Consider the following 19267-nt stretch of genomic DNA (forward strand, 5'->3'; position numbering starts at 1 on the left):
GTTCCTCAGGTTGTTTTTGGGGATTCAGGAGCTGCCGGTGACGGCTCAGGAGGCGGCTTGAATCTGGACCTCAGACTGGGCAGCAGGGCCCTCGCCAGCGGTGGGATTGTGCCCAGGCTTCAAGGCGGCCAGGATGAGGAAATGTCCAGATCCCTTATCCCATGGGAACCTCTGGGGCCATGATGCGGTGGGTGGGGTGTGGGGGTGGAGGCTTGATCTCTTGCTCTTTTAGCCCCCTGAGGATCACTAAATTAATCCACTAAAGAGGCTGGGTTGTTTTTATCTCACTCCCAACTACTCCCCCCCCACCCCCCAACCCCCTGGCCCGCAGGTCTCCTTTGTACACCCAGGGGGCTGAGAGTCCAGACAGGACTAAAACCCACAGAGGGGTCAGAGGGGAGGGCCTGGCAATTAACCTCACATCCTGAGCAGGGTGGGGTCAGGGGTCATTGGAGAAGGGGGGCAGGGGCTGACTGCCAGCTGCCAGGCCCAGGAGGAGGCCTCCAGAGGCACCCACAGGTGGGATTCCAGCCAGACCAGAGCTGCAGAGAGAAGACTGGAAGTTCTCTCTCAAACCAACCCTTGTACCCTCCCCCAGGCCCCCAGGCAAGCATCTTTCTCACTTGGCTCCCACTGCACACAGGGCCCATCCTGTCCCTAGCCAGACTTCTTTCAGGGCTGGGACCCTGCCCCCCACCCCATCCAGGAGCAGCAGCTGATTCTCCTCCCCCGCCCCTCCCCCCTCTCTACTTTCGGAAGAGAATAACCTGTGATAATTTTTTCTTCTTCTTTCTGGCAACTAATGGACTCCTTAAATAGCAAAAATTGCGGCCTGTAATTAAGATCTTGCTTTTTAAATGATTAATCATTGTAACCCCTTTGAGCAGCATCCTACTTTCCTCTCTTCTCACATTGAAATGCAGATCGTTGGCGGAGGGAGGGAGGTGTTCCCAAGCCACCGAGGAGCAATTAAACCTTCCCAGCTGTCACTCGTCCCGTCTGCCTCCCGGCCTGTCCAGACGCCGCCATGGAGAGAGGGCAGGGCATTGCTCAGAGCGCCCGAGCTCGCCAGTGGCCTGACTGGGGCCTGCTGGAGAGCGTGCCTCCAAGCCTGACCCTGGGGTGGCAGCCCAGCTGCTGGGGTGGCTCTTGGAAATGCCCAGGAAGGCAGATAACCCTTGCCGAGCACTTCAAATGTGCCCAGCTCTTTAGTAACAAGATCTATTTCAGTGTTCATGCTAGCCACCTGAGAGAGATGGGAAGGTGGCTCATTTCTACAAAGTGCCAACATGTATCAGCCCAAGAAGGGTTTTCCAAGCCTTTTGTCCCTTTGATACCCACATGGACTGACCACATGATTTGAGGATGGTATATCATTAGAGCTAGGAGGAGATTTGGAACTCTGGTGTCCATAGCTGTCAACTTAAAAACAAACAAACAAAAAACTGGAAGGGCTTTCCTGGTGGTCCAGTGGTTAAGAGTCTGCCTGCCAATGCAGGGGACACGGGTTCAATCCCTGCTCTGAGAAGATCCCACACCGCCTGGGGCAACAAACCTCCGTGTGCCTCAACTACTGAGCCAGCGCTCCAGAGCCCAAGAGCCATGACTACTGTACCCAGCAACTACTGCAGTCGCCCGCCTAGAGCCCGAGCTCCGCAAAAAGAGAAGCACCGCAATGAGAACCCTGTACGCGCAACTGGAGAGCAGCCCCTGCTCGCAGCAGCTAGATGAAAGCCACCCAGCAACGGAGACCCAGCACAGCTGAAACAAATAAACAAGTAATCTTAAATTAAAAACACAGGGAATTCCCTGATAATCCGGTAGTCAGGGCTCCGTGCTTCCACTACCAAAGGCATGGGTTTGATCCCTGGTTGGGGAACTAAGATCCCACAGGCCGCACAGCAAGGCCAAAAAAATTAAAATGAAAACAACAAAAAGTAACATACCTGGACTTCCCTGGTGGTGGTGCACCTGCCATTGCAGAAGTTCGAACTATCCCTGGTCCAGGAAGATTCCACACGCCACGGAGCAACTGAACTGTGTTCCCCAGCTACTGAGCCGGCTTGCTGCAAAGACCCAGCCCAGCCGTACATAAATAAATAAGTAAAATTTTAAAATAGCATACCTGTCATCTTACTCAAGAGGATGCTGGGGCCCAGAGCTTTAGGGCCGTGGCCAAGATCACGCATCGCACATATAAGCACTTAGGAGGCTGCCAGGCCTACAGTGGGTGCTCGTGGGTCTGCTGACTGAGTAAACATGGGCAGATGCACTTCTTCCTTTAGGGATGGGCTACTGCGTTTTTCTGAGAAGGCGATTGCACCCCACTCCAGCACTCTTGCCTGGAAAATCCCATGGACGGAGGAGCCTGGTAGGCTGAAGTCCATGGGGTCGTGAAGAGTCGGACACAACTGAGCAACTTCACTTTCACTTTCACTTTCACTTTCATGCATTGGAGAAGGCAATGGCAACCCACTCCAGTGTTCTTGCCTGGAGAATCCCAGGGACGGGGGCGCCTGGTGGGCTGCCATCTATGGGGTCACACAGAGTCAGAGATGACTAAAGTGACTCAGCAGCAGCAGCAGCACTGCCTTTTTCAGAGCTGATTTGTGTGTGTTGTGTGTTGCGTGCATATGTGTGTGTGTGTGTGTGGTGATGGCTGGGGGAAGAGGGTGCCCTCCTTTATAACACTTTCAGAGGAAGAGGCAGGGGAGCAAAAGAGAATAGACTTGCGTGTGAGCTGGGCTGCCAGGTAAGGTCGTGCACTCTCCCTGCACGAGAGCACTGGCTGAGGCTGAGGGGCCCGGGCTCTACTGGCCAAGCCACAAAGGGTACGTGTGACCATCCTTGCTAAAATCCCATCAGCCACAGACTGTAAGGGGTGGCACCGCCCCCATGAAGAAGACGGTAGAGCAAGATGGCAAATGCACAGAAGCTGCAGCCCAGCGGTCCCTCTCCTGGGCCTTGGTCCTACAGATACACTCACACTTGTGAGAACTGACTTACGAGCAAGGTTATTTGTTGCAGTGACATTTGCAAAAGCAAAAGGTTGAAGGCAAGGCAAAGGAGTCTCGAGAGAGGATTGATTAATGTCATACTAGGAAGCTGTGTCAAATAAGGGAAGAAAATACGAGGGCAAGTTTGGATTGGCTGGTTTATGTATAAAGAAAATTCTGGGGAAGGATACGTGAAAAATGAAAAACAGCTATTACCTTTCGTTAAAAAAAAATTATTTATTTGGCTGCACTGGGTCTCAGTTTCGGCACCCAGGTCTTCATTTGGTCTTCACTACAGCATATGAAGTCCAGTTCCCTGACCAGGGATGGAACCTGGGCCCCCTGCGCTGCGAGCGCAGTCTTGGCCACTGGAGCACCAGGGAAGCGCCCCCTCATTACTCTAACAGGAGACTGGAGAGCAGGGCAAATGAGAGACAGGAAATGAAGGAGACTTCTCACAACAAGCATTTTCAGTTTTGTACTAGGTTAACGTATGGGGCCTTCCCGGTGGCTCAGCCAGAAAAGAATCCGCCTGCAATGCAGAAGACGCAAGAGATGCAGGTTCGATCCCTGGGAGATCCGCCTGGAGAAGGAAATGGCGAGTCATGTGAAAACACCTAGTCTAGGGCGCACAAGAGGCACTCAGTAGGCAGGAGGGTTGTTCTTAGGGCCTTTTTTCGCTCTGCACTCCTGTAAGAGGCAGCTCACCAGTTTTCACTCAGGACTTGACACATGATGGCCAAAGGGTCCGTTGTTTAGTCCCACTGGACAAGTTTCAGGACAGGTGTCCCAAGGAGCATGGAGGTCCTCAAGAAATGCCTTTGCTGTTCAAAACCTCCAGGGATGAGGTCTTCTGGGGTGAGGGCACCTCAGGGGCCAGCACCATCTGGGGGAAGAGGCAGACCAGCTCACTGTGCCCAGAATCAATGCTCTGCCCTGGGTCCTCACACCCTACCAGGGCTATGTCCCCTCCCCTCAAGGAAGTTCTGAGTAGCACAGCCCCTTCTATCACTCTGTAAATCCAAGACCAGGAATCTGAGCCCTGGGCTGCCTACTGTGTCAGGTAGGATTGTGTCTGCTGCAAGTAACTGACAGGACCAGGACTTAAGCAAATGCAGGCTTAGTCATCTCACACAGTAAGAGGGTGGTGGTCCTCGGGTGAGCCCAGTGGCTCAGTGACATCAGGGGTTATCATCTCTGGTCACCTTGGCACTTGAACCTCGTCTGTATGCCTGTGTGTGTGCTCGGCCATGCCTGACACTCAGTGAGCCCATGGACTACACCCTGCCAGGTTTCTCTGTCCATGGGATTCTCCAGTCAAGAAAATCTGGAAAGGATTGCCATTTCCTCCTCCAGGGGATCTTCCTGACCCAGGGATCGAACTGGAGTCTCCTGCATCTCTTGCATTAGCGAGCGAATTCTTTACCACTGCAGACTCCTGGGAAGCTCTTAGGCACTTCTAACGCTATCCCTTCAACAATGCTTCACACTAGCCCATCAGGAGAAAGGATCAGTGAACACTAATCCCATCCTTAGCTGCCAGAGGCGCTGAGCCACCTTGACAAGGCCCAGGAAGGGAGCCTGGCTGATACAGGGGGACTATGTGGTTCCCAAATTGCATGCCCCTGCCATCCTCGAGGCCTGGCCTGGGGGAGAAAGCAAGGGAGATGAGTCGTCCCTTGCTCTTCCCACCCTCACCCAGCCTGCATTCCCGCACACCTCCCAGAGCGGGGTCACACCAGCCCAGCCCGTTCCCATCCTCCCTGGGTTTGATGAATGCCAGGGCCGCTTATAGAGTCACAATCGCCAGATTAGGTTGCCAGAGCACCCCTGGCCTGGCCTGGAAACACCTCCCCAGCTGAAAGGAGGCACGTCTGGACCAAGCAGACATCTTTATTCAGCTGTAATTGACGTTTCACAGACGTCTGTAACTCTGTCTGGAGGGACACAAAGCGCCCCCATGCTCAGCCCTGCCAGCCTCTTTATGTCGCCCCCTTTCATCTGGCAGTCAAAAGTGTATGAGCCGCCCAGGCTGTTCTACCCGGTCCAGGGGCCCCCGGGACAAAGGCAGGCGCTGCACACAGAGGCCGCCTGGTGGGCCTTTACCTCCAGGAGTGCGTTATGCTAATCCAGCGCCAGGCTGGACCCCTCCGGCATATGGATGGGCGGCTGCCAGCCTGGCTGGGACGCGGTCACTGGGGGCCTGGCTGCTGGGGACCCAGAGAGTCCCCACTCACTCAGAGGAAGGGTGGCCCCAGTCTGTCAGGTTCTAAGAAAGTGGGTCCTCCCGGGCCCAGACTCAGGAGGCTGAGACAAAGAGGGAAGGGATGCTGGTGCTCAGCAGGAGTTTTTAGTCTGGGATCCCCGCCCACCCCAGGAGGAGCTGCATGTGAACCTCTCACAGGGTAGGCAAAGCTATGCACAGGACCTTTTCTCTAGGGAGAGGGTCCCTAGCTTTCATCATTTGCTCCAAAAGGTGACTCTTACTGTGGGGCTCATGCAATCACCCATTTTACAGATGGGAAAGCTGAGGCCCAGAGCTGGCATGCCTTATGCAATGTCACCCAGTAAGTTGGTGGTGGCACATGGGCCCTTACTTTCTGCCCAGAGGACCTCTCTGCTGTCAGAGGCCACACACTCCTGAGATTACAGAGGCAGGCAGGCAACTGAGGAGGTGTCCAGGTGCAAGGAGAAGGGGCTGGCAAGACAGGGAGCACTGCTGCTCAGTCACAGCCCTATGTAGCCAGGTCCTCAAGAGGAAACTTACATTTAAAACAGATACATGAAGTTTGCCAGTTCAAAAATGTAGAGTCAGGGGCTCCCCTGGTGGCTCAGGGGTAAAGTCCATCTGTCAGTGCAGGGGACACGAGTTCGATCCCTGATCTGGGAAGATCCCACACGCTACGTGGCAACTAAGCCCACACACCACATCTATTGAGCCAGTGCTCTAGAACCCGGGAACCGCAACTCCTGAGCCCGCTACCGGGCCCAGATGCTGCAACTACTGAAGCCCGAGTACCCCAGAGCCTGTGTTGTGCAACAGAAGAAGCTACCACAATGAGAAGCCCAGACACCACATCTAGAGAGTAGCCCCCGCTTGCCTCAACTAGAGAAAAGGCCCACACAGCGACAAAGACTCTGCACAGCCAAAAATACATAAAGAAATAAAGAAAATTATTTCAAAAAGTAGATTCAGGACTGACATATATACACTATACACACTATGTATGAAACAGATAACTAAGCAGAAAACCTACCGTATAGCACAGGAAACTCTACTCAGTGCTCCATGGTGACCTAAACGGGAAGGAAATCTAAAAAAGAGAGAGGGAAAAAAAAAAAAAATATATATATATATACACACGTGTGGCTGATTCACTTTGCTGTACAGTGGAAACTAACACATTATAAAGCACCTATACTTCAATAAAAAAAATTTTAATGTAGATTCATATTTTTGACAAATTTTCAAGCCACTGAGGGACAAGGGGCGGTGGCATACACGGCCCTCAGGCTGCTGAGTTTGAGAGCTTTGCTTTTGACCTCACTGAGACCCCCGTCCTCAGTTCCCAAGACTGCAGGCAAGGCAGGCTTGGATGTGGCCACCGGCTCAGATTCTCCCTATGCCGCGGTCCGTGCTGGCTCAGAAGCCAAAAGCAGCTGTGATGTGGGCTGGCGTCCAGATCCCCGCTCTGCTTGTCCTCGGTGTCCCAGTGCCTGTCTGCAGCCCTCTGAGTGGGTGGCTTCTGCTTTCAGTTGTCAGCCCCGGCTGAGATGTCTCATCTCCAGTGACTGCAGTTCCTCGCCTTCCCTGAGCCCCGCTGTTTTCCCCACTGGAGGCAGAAGTGACAGGTTAATGGCAGTCTGCGCTGGTCTCTGCGGGGCGCCCTGACCTCCCCTCTGGGCTTGGCATGATCCCACAACACAGATCAACCCCCAGAGGGGGCGAGAGGGAGGAGACCGCGAGGGACGGAGAGAGAGATGCAGAGAGAGAGAAGACCACCAAGCCAGAGAAAAGCAGGAAGGTGAGGAAAAGAGAGAGAAGAGAAAGAAAGAGAAGGGGAGTCAGGCAGATACACAGAGAGAAACAGCAAGGAAGTCAGAGATGGGGAGAGACAAGAGATGGTAGAGGAGACAGAAGGAGAGATGCGGAGAGATAAACACAGGGGACAAGACTGACAGGTGGAGAGAGAGCCAGAGAGAGACCACAGAGAAGAGGAGGTGACCAGAGCAGGAGCGGACAGAAGGTTGGGGACATACTCCCAAGGGGCCCCAGGCCCCCTTCCCCAGACTTCCTCTGGCAGGGCCATCTCTGCAGTTTCCAGAGGCTCTGAAGGGTGAGAATTGGAGCCCTCTGAGAGGTTCCCTCTGGGCTCTAAGACCTGGGGGTCGTGCACACCTGCATTTGAAGCTCAGGTGAAGCCTCACTACCTCTGCTCTGGGCCGTGAACGACTCCAGGACTGATCTATTTCAAGAGATCGGAGAGGCAGAAGGGCAGCTCTCGATGGGCTCCACAGAGCCCCGCCCCCTACCTGCTAAAGGAGTTGACATTTATTTGGGAAGGATGAGGCCAACATTTTGAAATTCTTTTTTTTTTTTTTTAATCCTTTTAAAAATTGTTCTTCAGCTTTAAGATGATAAAGAAAACAAAACCTGTGACAATGTGACAGTGTAGGAAGGGGTCAAGTGAAGAGTCAGTTCTCCTCCCCTGCAACGCCCCCAGCCACATTCTCAGGGGCAGGATTCAAATCCAGAGCCCTCTAAGCCAAATTCACAAGGGGTTCCCTAAGCCTTCCCTTCCCTTGGCCATGGGACTTGGGCTACGGGTTGGCATTCATGCCAGCTCTGCCTACAGAACCCCTTGGTGGCATATCTTAGGAACATACAGAAGGGCCAGGTTCTTGATGAAGCAGCTTCTCACCAGCACCCACATACATAAGTGCGCATGAGCGCACACGCACAACCCGTCTTCCAGGTGTGTCCAAAGAGTTAGCTCAGTGACCTTCCATTATAATCATTGGTAACAGTCAACCAGAGAAGCTAAAACATGTATCTAGCACTGTGTGTGCATGTTAAGTCATTTCAGTTGTGTCCGACTCTTTGTGACCCCATGGACTGTAGCCCACCAGGCTCCTCGGTTCCTACGATTCTCCAGGCAAGAATACTGGAGTGGGTTGCCATGCCTTCCTCCAGGGGATCTTCCTGACCCAGGGGTTGAACCCGAGTCTCTTATGTCTCCTGCCTTGGCAGGCGGGTTCTTTATCACCAGCGCCACCAGGGAAGCCCACCCAACACGGATGTGCTGCCTATAACTATAATCTTTGGGACACTTGACCTGTGTGCCTTGGTGCTCAGTGACTCAAGTGGGGAAATTTTAGGCACAAGAGAAAGATAAACAGTGCTGGGCCAGTGCGGGAAGAGGTTTGAGGAGATAATGAGCAGATGGGCCAGACTCATCCCTTTTGTGTCTTTATGATTGATACCTTCTTCCAGCAAACATTTACAGTGATGTTTATCTCATGTGCATTTAATTATGTGCATAGATATTCAAAATGTTTTTAATTAAAAATACTGTACAGGGACTTCCCCGGCAGTTCAGTGGTTAACAATTCATCTTCCAAAGCAGGAGACGTGGGTTCAGTCCCTGGTTGGGGAAGTAAAGTCCCACATGCCAGGGGGCAACCAAGCCCACACGTCACAGCTACTGAGCCCATGAGCTCCAGAGCCCTCTCACTGTAACGAAGATCCCATGTGTCACAACTAAGACCTGATGCAACCAAATAAATAAATAAAAACAAATATTAAAAAAATACTGTACAAATACATTTGAATACGGACCCTCTCTTGTATCCTACATACTAATACATCCATTTATACAGGTATGTTACTGTTCAAATTTATATGTACAAAACCATGTATACTGACTTGCCAGGCAAATTTTAAAGGCTCATTAGGAGTAATTTTGGCTATATTGGACATTGACCTTAAGTACTGACTCTGATCCCACAAAATATGAGTCCACTCTGCCTGTTCCCTCTTCTCTGCCAAGCCCTCCATTATGCCAGAGGGAGACAGAAGCAAAAGTCTCACCTTGTGGGATATTGTGTCCTGTTGGGGGTAGCCGGGTGGGCACATGATGAGAAAATACGGTGATGGGTGTTAGATGGGAGGTGTGCCCACGGGGAAATGGCACCCAGGGAGGCTTTGTAGAGCAGAGAACACTGGAAGAAAATCTCACAGGTGGGGGTAGGAGAGGTCATGGGCAGTAAGTTTCAGCCTTGCTCCAGATGTCTGGGAGAGAACCTAGGTTCAAATCCTGGCCCTGCCACAGACTGGCTGTGGGACCCTGGGCCAGTTCTCTCATCTCACCGGACCTAATGTCCTCAGCAGATACTGTTGGTCACCCACCAGCAGCCATTGCTTTGTCCTTGTTGACATGGCTCTAATTTTGTCCCTGGCTCAGAGAAGGGGAACCCAGCCCCCGCCCCAGCCTCAGAGGGAAGTGTTCTGGAAAGTTTAAGTCCTAGTTCCGATGTCAGTGATTGGTTTAGGCATTGAAAGGAGTTGCCTTATTGGTACAACTCCCTAACAAACCATCTCAATTAAAGCAATTATCCTTCAATGAAAAAAAATTTTTTAAAAAAGCAATTATCCTCCAATTAAAAAAACGACAAAACACCTTAGCACATCAAACAACAAACAGTCATTTCTTTGGCTCAACACATCTGTGACTGGGGCAGGAATCAGTGGGACGGCGTCTGTAGGTCCCACGTGGTATCAGCTGGGCAGTTTCAATGGAACTAGAGGATTAATTGCCTGGCTGCAAGTTGGGGCTGGCTGTGGGCTGGTCACTTAGCCTAGCCTGTGGGCCAAGGGCCTCCATTCCTCGATGCTTGAACTTCTGCAGACATGGCTGCTGGTTTCCTAGAACAAATGTCCCAAGAGACAGGAATAAGAAGCTGCTGTTTCTTAAGGTCTGGGCCTGGAAGCTGGCACAGTGTCATTTTTTTCTGTTCTATTGGTTAAGTATCACTGATTCAATGGACATGAACTTGGGCAAACTCCAGGAGATGGTGAGGGACAGGGAACCCTGCTGTGCTGCAGTCCATAGGGTGGCAAAGAGCTGGACATGACTTGGTGACTGAACAACAACAAAAATTGGTCAAGCAGTCACCAAGGTCAAATTCAAGGGGAGCGCACTGACTGAACTTCTTGATGAGAAGAGTCTGGAAGAACTAGGGTTGGGGAGCATGCTTTAAAATTGCTAAAGCCAGTGAAACATGGGGAGATGTCTATCGAGAAAGATTTCTTTTTTTTTTTTTGGCTGCACTGCATGGTTCTCCCCCAGGAAGTGGAAGCTCAGAGTCTTAACCACTCGACAGCCGGGGAAGACCACAGGGGATATTTCTAAAAAAGTTTCCTTTGCTCCTCCAAAAGACATAGGCTTGACTGAATCACAATTGAGAGGCTGAGACGTCCCTGGTGGTCCAGTTGTTAAGAATCTGCCTGCCAATGCAGGGGACACAGGCTCGATCCCTGGTCTGGGAAGATCCCACGTGCCACAGAGCAGCAAGGCCCACCACTAACAGAAGTCACTGCTATGAGAAACCTGCCCAACTCAGCTAGAAAGTAGACCCCACTTGCTGCAACCAGAGAAAGCCCACACACATCAATGAAGACCCAGCACAGCCACACACACACACGTACACACGGACCCAATTAAAGAAACGGAGAGGCCAACATTAAGAAACGAGACTATCCCAACAAGAACAGGATGATTACACGCTTGATCCTTTATGATTATATTCTTAGTTTCATAAAATTTAGGGAAAGAAGACTATTATAATAATATTTCCTGTAGTTGTTATATTTGGGATCATAACTAAGCATGCCTAAATTACATTTAAGAATGTGAATTACACTTAAAATCCTGTAGAATTTCAATAGTTGATGGGAAAACTCAATACGGTCAAGATGTCGATCCTTCCTAAGTTAAAGTATATATACAATGCAATACCATTGAGACTGGAATTTAGACACAGATTCTAAAGTTCATCTGGGGGACTTCTTGACGGTTCAGTGGCTAAGACTCCACACTCCCAGTGCAGGGGGCCCTGAGTTGGATCCCTGGTCGGGCAACTGGATCCTATATGCCACAACTAAGAGTCTGCATGCTACGACTAACACCCAGTGCAGTCAAATAAACAAGTAAAAATAAATATTTTAAAAATTCATCTGGAAAAGCAAATGTGAAAAATTAACCAAGAAAATTGTGAGAGAGAAGAAATCTCATAGGACACAAAAACACATGTAAACGGACGTGTTGTAACACAAGCTTTAATAAGAAGAAACGGGAAAACCTTGAGTGTCCAACCACAGGGGAATAGTTAAATATGTTAGACAGTAGGTCTCAAACTTGGGCATGCATTAGGATCACCTGGAGATTGTCAGGCCTGCTCTCAGAGTCTCTGTAGACTGAGGGAGGGACGACTCCAGAATTTTGCGTTTCACAGCCATGAAAAGGAACAAATTCGGGTCAGTCGTAGTGAGGTGGCTGAACCTACAGTCTGTTATACAGAGTGAATCAGTCCGAAAGAGAAAAACAAATATTGTATATTAATGCATATATATATATGGAACCTAGAAAAATAGTACTGATGAACTGATTTGCAGAGAAGTAATGGAGACACAGGGGACTCCCAGGTGGCGCTAGTGGTAAGGAACGAGCCTGCCAAGGTGGGAGACGTAAGAGATGAGGGTTCAGTCTCCGGGTTGGGAAGATCCCCTGGCAGAGGGCATGGCAACCCACTCCAGTATTCTTGGCTGGAGAATCCCATGGACACAGGAGCCTTATGGGCTGCAGTCCATGGGGTCCCAAAGAGTCGGACACAGCTGCAATGACTCAGCATGCGGGCAGTGCAGACACAGGTGTAGAGAACAGGCTGGTGGACACAGTGTGGGAAGGAGTTGCTGTTGTTCAGTTGCTAGGTCATGTCCGACTTTTTGAGACCCCACGGACTGTAGTGCACCAGGCTCCTCTGTCCAGGGATTTTCCCCGGCAAGGGTATTAGAGTGGGTTGCCATTTCCTCCTCCGGGGGATCTTCTTGATCCAGGGATCAAACCTGCACCTCCTGAGTTGGCACTGAGTCATCTGAGAAGCCAGTACCCGGAGTATAATATCCAAAGTGGCCTTCGAGCTGTCCCCAACCTTCCCCTCTGGCCACAGGCCTGGCCATTCCTGAGCCAGATGGTCTGTCACCTCCCAGAAGGTGGTTTCTCCACCTCCAAACCCTTTGCTCGAATAAATCCTAGTTGTCCTTCAGGACTGCGATTAGACATCATGGCCTCTGGAAAGTCGGGCTAAATACTCTCCTGCTTGTCCCACCAAATCCGCGGGTTTCATGCGGAGGTCGTCAGGAGGGAGGGGCATGAGGCTGGGTTGCTCTGTGGTCTCCTCTCCTCCTTCCCTCAAGGGTCACTTGGAGCTGGCTATGGCCCTTGACAGGCATCACTGATCTGCTTGAGGCGGCCCTCTCCACGTAATGCCCCCCCCACCTAGGGTCCTCCCCTCCTTCACCTCCTCAAGGGCCCTAAGAGTGGTAACAGCCTGTGCTACGTGCTAAGTCGATTCAGAAGTCACTTCAGTAGTGTCCGACTCTTTGTGACCCTATGGACGGTAGCTTGCCAGGCTCCTCTGTCCATGGGATTCTCCAGGCAAGAATACTGCAGCGGGCTGCCAAGCCCTCTTACAGAGGATCTGACCCAGGGATCAAACCCATGTTTTCTGCATCTCCTGCATGGCAGGTGGGTTCCTTACCACTAGCGTCAGCTGGTATATAGACACTAAGAGTGGTCACAACCGAGCTGTGAGTCAAAGTGGGTGACTCAAAGCTGGGTTGGGCCTCTGGGGCCATCGTTTGAATGCCAGCTTCGCTACATGCTAAGCTGTGTGACAGAGGCAAGTTACTCAGCCTCTCTGTGCTTCAGTTTCTTCATGAGGCAAAATGGGATCAATAACCGTACTCCCTTCATAGAATTATTGTGAAAAGTAAATGAAGTAATGTATGTAAAGTGCTTAAAACTGTGCCTGGCACAGAATAAGTGCTCTGCATTGCTGTGTTCGCCTTTAGTCCTCTCCTGGCCTGACCCATTGCCGTATCCGTGCCCTCAACAGGGCTGTGGAACATCCCGCTCCCCCCGCCCCTCCCAGCACCCTTGTCTTCCAGCACCTGGCCTAGTAGAGTCAAATGACAACTGCCCATCAAATTGGATTTGCGCTAAGAAGGATTTCTGGCCATCATCTCATTCAGGGATAAACATGGATTCTGGCCTTTTCTCCCAGCTGGGGCATGAGGGGTGCTGAGCTGTGATTGCAGACTCTCCCTCAAATCTCTCTTCCTGCCCCAACCTCCAGTGCCACCCTGCACCCCAGCCTCCTGCCAGCTTCCAGCAGGGCAGATCCTAACAGCCCTGAATGGCACAGTGAGGAGGCACCTGGTGGTTGGAGTTGAGGAGCAGATGTGAGTAGTAGCCCTGTGAGCATCTGTTGCAGGGAGGGACGGCAATAAGCCAGGAGGGTCCAGCAGGGAGTGGCCCGAATGCACAGGGCCCCATAATCTGAGAAATGGAGGTATTGGGTTGCCACACCCAAGGGAGACAAGAAAGGTCCTCACACGCTAAAGAGGGACCTGAGGAAGGCAGGGGAGCCGAGGGCAGGGGAATGCCCTGGACAGGGAAGTTACCTGTATCTGGTCTGTTGACAATCATTCTTCCTAACGTTCGCCATGGCTCCCAAGTACCACGTCCAATGCCTGACCATCTTTGTGGCCGTAGCTCTGTGCTGACTGTAGAAGGTGACTCCAGCTCACGCCAGTGTGCCTATGCTAAGGACTCCCATGACCCTGACCTTCCTGGGTCATCTTAGGTCTCTGCACTCTCCATGCCTTGTACAAAGCCAGATGTTTCTGTCATTTCTTGTTTGCTGCTTGAAGGAAGCAATGAACTCCTATGGGTGGGTGGCTGGGGGTGGGGGCAAAGGGACAGAGGGATCAGATAGACCTGGGTTCAAATTTTTGTTCCTCAGGACTTCCCTGGTGGTCCAGTGGTTAAGAATCCGCCTGCCAATGCAGGGGACAAGGGTTTGATTCCTGGCCCGAGAAGATCCCACATGCCTCAGAGCAACTAAGCCCGTACACCACGACTACTGAGCCTGCACGCCTAAAGCCTGAGCTCTGCAACGAGAGAGGCCACCACAGTGAGAAACCCTCGCACTTCAACCAGAGAAAGCCTGAGCGCGGCACGGAAGAGCCAGCACAGCCATAAATAAACAAATAAACATTTCTGCTCCTCACGCACTGGCTGTGTGGCCTTGGGCAAGTCACTTAGCTCCTCTGAGCCTCAGTTTCTTTGTGAAATGGGAAGCCCAGTGTCTACCTCCCTGGATTGCTCTCAGGCTCAATGGGTTGCTGTGTACAAAGTAGTGGCGCAGCGGCTGGCTCTGCATAAAGGCTAAGTAAACTGATAAATTATTCCAAGTCTGCACATTCCTCAGTCTCACCCTTTCAGGATCCCATCTCTCCAGCATCTCCCAGGTCCCCTTTCACAGTGGCCTTCAATCTCTTTGGCATCAAGGATCAGTTTCATGGAGGACAATTTACCCACGGACCAGGGGTGGAGGCATGCTTTCAGGATGATTCAAGTGCGTTACACTTACTGTGCACTTTGTATTATTATTACATCAGCTCCACCTCAGATCATCAGACATGAGATGCCAGAGGATGGAGACCCCTGCCATCCAGTTCACAAACCGCTCCAGCCTCAGCCTGGTCCTCAGAGGTCCAGGCATAAAGACAGCAAGCTGCCCATCTTCACCTTGAAGGAACCCGGAGGCCACCTCTTCTGTCCCCTATGGGGTCCTCCCCTCCTTCCCCATCCTTCATCTTGACAGGCCCCAAAGGATATCCCAGAGCACAACCCAAGCTGGAAGTTTCTGGAATTCATGGGACAAAGCCCCACACTACTAGGGGAGAGTTCCCAAGGCCTGGGTGCCTACACCCCCAGCCCGCCTGCTCCCTCGAACAAGGTCCGGCACCTCCTATTTTCCCAGCCAGGAGGCCTGCCGGTTCCCACATTACCACATGAATGGGCCACAAGCCCCCCCTGTCCACTCGAGCAAACAATTTGGCTAGCAAATTGACATAATTACGAGAGACAGAGAGGGAAGAAAGCCGCCCCCACCCGCACGCCCCCCACCCCCGCAGGCGGCTCCTGCCGAGCTCCTCCTGGGCTTTGTGGGCTGGGGCGCTCAGGGCTGATTAGAAACCTCGTGGCCTTTTCAAGAGCCCTAAGTGATTGGCCCCCTTAATCTGATTACAATTTGAGGAGCCCCTCCAGCCGCCTCTGAAGGGCTGTTCTCAAGCACCCTGCTCGATGGTGCGCACACACGAGGACACACACACACACACACACACACACTTAGCACCCACTCAGGCCTGCTGGTGAGGGCGCTGCCTCTTCTCTCTCCCCAGGCTCACCTCTTCAGTCAGGGACCTCTGAGTACCTCTGGGTCAGCCTGGTCTCTGCCTTCAGGACTGTTCCCCTTACGAGAGCCCCTAAATCTCAGACACAAGGACTGACGCTGCCCCTAACACCCTGGGTCACCTATCTTTTTTTTTTCTTGATACAATTTTAAAGGTTGCTCTCCGTATACAGTCATCACAAAACGTTGATTCTGTTCCCCATGTTGCGCAATCCTTGCGCTTCTTATAGCCAATAGTTTGTACCTCCCCCACACCCCATACTGCCCCTCCCCCCCCACCCCACTGGTAACCACTAGTTTGTTCTCTAGGTACTGGGTCACCTACCTTTCGAGTGGCCCACTCAGGCACCCTGCCCAGGCCAGGGGCACAGGTGTACACTCACACCCCATGGGCATGCCTCCCCTCATTCATTCCTCCTCAGACCGGCCACCCCGAGCATCCTGGACCAGCCTGCACCCCCACCCCACCACCAAGGGCAGCCCTCTCTCCAGAGCAGCTGTATTTCCAGGGCTTCTCGGCCTGCAGCTCCCAGGGGATTAGGCCCAGCAGGCAGCCTGGACACGGCTCACGCACAGGCTGCTCCAGCCACCCCCCCTGGGAACTCAGCTCGAAGGGCTACTCTCAATGGCCTCAGCCCTCCACTTTGTAGCTGTTAATCCCCGGGCTCAGCCACAATGGCCCCTTTTCCCAGAGTTGCTCCTGCCTCTCACAGGCCCTGGCCTGGCCTCCCACCCCAGTCGGAGCCCTCCTGGGTCACAGCTCCAGATGAGGGTGAGGTGGGGGACAAAGCTGGGCCGAGGCAGAAGGGGACAGAAGAGGGGACTTGGCCTTGTTAATGAACCACCCCACTTCAAGAGATGCAAAGTGGGCAAGTATGCAGGAGCAGGGAACATGCCCAGAGGCCTCCAGAGTGACCCCAGGTTGTTCCACACCCATCTTTCAGGCCACTTGTCCTGGAGGCCCAAAGAAGAGGTTCTCAGGGCTTCTCTGGTGGCTCAGGGGGTAAAGAATCTGCCTGCAATGCAGGAGACCTGAGTTTGATCCCTGGGTTTGGAAGATCACTTAGAGGAGGAAATGGCAACCCACTCCAGTATTCTTACCTGGAGAATCCAATGGACAGAGGAGCCTGGTGGGCTACAGTCCACAGGGTCACGAACAGTTGGACATGACTGAGTGACTCACACACACATGTAGGAACCCCACTCTTGTCTCACAGTGTCCTGAAGACCCTCATCTCCTGGCTGGACCAGGAGCCAGACAGCAAGAAATGTGGGGTCCAGGCTCAAACATTGACATCAGAGGGACCTGGGCTCCAGTCTCATTCTAGCACCACCTTTAACAAAACTGTGACCTTGGACTGATTACTTATACTCTTGGAAACTTCGTTGCCCATCTGTGAAATGCGCCCCCCCCAAGTTGCTGGGAGGTTACATACCAGGACCTGTAATGTTAGCACAGTGCCTAGCACGCAGTCAGGGCTTCATCCGTGGCTGCTGGCATCACTTGTGAGTTGAGAACAGGAAAGGACTTATGGTAGAGCCACAAAGCCACAGAAAGGGAAAGTCTCTGGGTGCCCCTACAACCATGATGGAAACTCTGGACTCTGCAGGGCCCTGAGAAAACCTTCAGAGGTAGGCCTTCCAGGATAAGCCTCTCAACATTTTTAAGCCCTCACCCCCAATCACTTTGGAGTAGGAAATGGCAACCCACTCCAGTATTGTTGCCTGGAAAAGTCTATGGACAGAGGAGCCTGGCAGGCTACAGTCCATGGGGTAGCAAAGAGCCGACACAACTGAGCAGCTGAGCACAAACAGGGGCCCACCTTAATCCAGGTTGATCTCATCTCAAAATCCACCGTCACCCTGGAGAAGGAAATGGCAACCCACTCCAGTACTCGTGCCTGAAAAATCCCATGGAAGAAGCCTGGTAGGCTACAGTTCAGGGGGTTGCAAAAGAGTCCGACGCGACTGAGCAATGTCACTTTCCCAATCACTTGACCTGAGCTAGTTTGGGCAACAGCGGTCCAGATCCGGGTCTCTCCCTGCTGGGGTCTGGGCTTGGGTTCCCAGGGCAGCCTCGATCACACAGAAGCGACTGCAGGACCCTCGCCCCCTAGAACTCCGGTCGTGTCATCAGGGGAAGGCGCCCGGCCCAGAACCCCCAAAACCTGGTCCTCGGCTGGGCCTCATACCGGGCAAGACTGCCCGCGGGACCTCGAGGACTCCAGATCTCCTCATCCGCACTCAGCCTCCCGCGCCGCCGCCCCTCCCGTGCCCTCGGGGGGCGTGCCGGGCTGGGCTGGGCCGGCTCCGCAGGGGGAGAGAGGCTGGGGCGCAGATCAGCTGAAATCAAAGCAGCCGCTCCCCGCCCCGCCACGCCGCGCCCCTGCTGAGCCGCCGCGCACCTCCTCCTTTGTCACAATGTTTTTCAATCCGGTGAAGCAAACTGTCCAATTAGAGCTGGGGCCTCCGGCTTCCATCTTTGCCGACGTTTAATTAACATGCTCCTCTTGGCAGCTGCTGACAAGTTCCAGAAACAGGTTGTAAAGGCTTTTTGTCTTTACCCAGCATGGAAAATGAGGGGTGTTACATCGCCGGAACATGAATAGGTTGCATTTCAGCTCCTCCTCCCCTCCGCCTCCTCCCCCTCCTCCGGCTAGGGGAACGAAGGCCCGAGTGTGTGTGTGTGTGCCTGTACGTGTGAACTGTGAGGGGGGCGGGGAGGGCGGACTGAGAGGCAGGAGAGACCTTCTCCACCCCTTCCCTTCGCCCCTTCTGCTTGGAGTCTCTGCTCCACAAAGGATCTGGAATCTACTTCTTATTCTCCAGCTGGCACACTGTCGCCTCACGTCCTTGTTACCCATGCCAAACCTGGCCACGTTGATTCTCATCTCTGGTCTCTGCTCAAGCTATTGGCCAGCCTTCTGGTGAACTCCTATTCAACCTCCAAAGCCCTGCACAGGTGGCCCACTTTGGTAAGCCCCCAGAGCTCTGAAGGCCTGTTGGAGTTCAAGGTAGATTCTGGATGTCAGGTGGATCCCCCAGCTACACTGTGAGCCCCCGGGGGGCTGGAGCTGTGTGTTACTCTGACCCGGGTGGTGGCAGGCCTTAATAACTGGTGGGAAGATCTGAATGGCTGCAAGGTTCTCCCGGTGCGGATGGAGAGCAGGGCTGGCTTGGCAGGGAGGAAGGTGGGAAGGGTTGGGGGAGGGGGAGTTGACCACAAAAGCCCTATCTCCCTGCCCCCTCACCCTGCCTGAGTGCCCGGTCACATGGAGGGCACATGGGCATGGTCTCACGCAATGGGTGTTTCTGGGGGGTGGTTGGATGTGAATGAAGTAACAAGGGGTCTTGGGGAAAGAGCCCAGTCTAAAAGCTGAGCTCTGTTATGGGGCACTCCAGGCTGAGCCGACTCCAGCACCCCAAATTCTTCTTCTTGAGTCTGGGATGGTTTTCCCTGCAGTGTTCGCGGCAGCTGGGGGCTCAGGACTGAGTCTGGATGTTTCTTGGGTCTTATGCTTCCCCGGTGGCTCAGTGGTAAAGAATCCACCTGCAATGCAGGAGATCCAGGTTTGATCCCTGGGTCAGGAAGGTCAACTGGAGAAGGGAATGACAACTCACTCCAGTATTCTTGCCTGGAGAACCCCATGCAGAGGCTATAGTCCATGGGGTCGCAAAGAATCGGATATGACCAAGCGACTCACACCCCCTCAAACTGGCCCTGTTGGAGA

At 52.8% G+C, this 19267-nt stretch overlaps 1 protein-coding gene across 1 annotated transcript in view; it reads right to left on the minus strand.

The window, feature by feature from the left end:
• Nucleotides 1–11318: 11318 nt before the first annotated feature.
• RHCG (Rh family C glycoprotein) overlaps nucleotides 11319–19267 on the minus strand; it is a 33690-nt gene continuing 25741 nt past the window's right edge. Inside the window, exon 11 of the mRNA XM_027956973.3 lies at nucleotides 11319–19086. The gene's annotated coding sequence lies outside the window, so the exon portion shown is untranslated. The remainder of the gene's footprint in view (nucleotides 19087–19267) is intronic.

This window comes from Ovis aries, chromosome 18 (assembly GCF_016772045.2).
Source record: "Ovis aries strain OAR_USU_Benz2616 breed Rambouillet chromosome 18, ARS-UI_Ramb_v3.0, whole genome shotgun sequence".
NCBI lineage: Eukaryota > Metazoa > Chordata > Mammalia > Artiodactyla > Bovidae > Ovis > Ovis aries.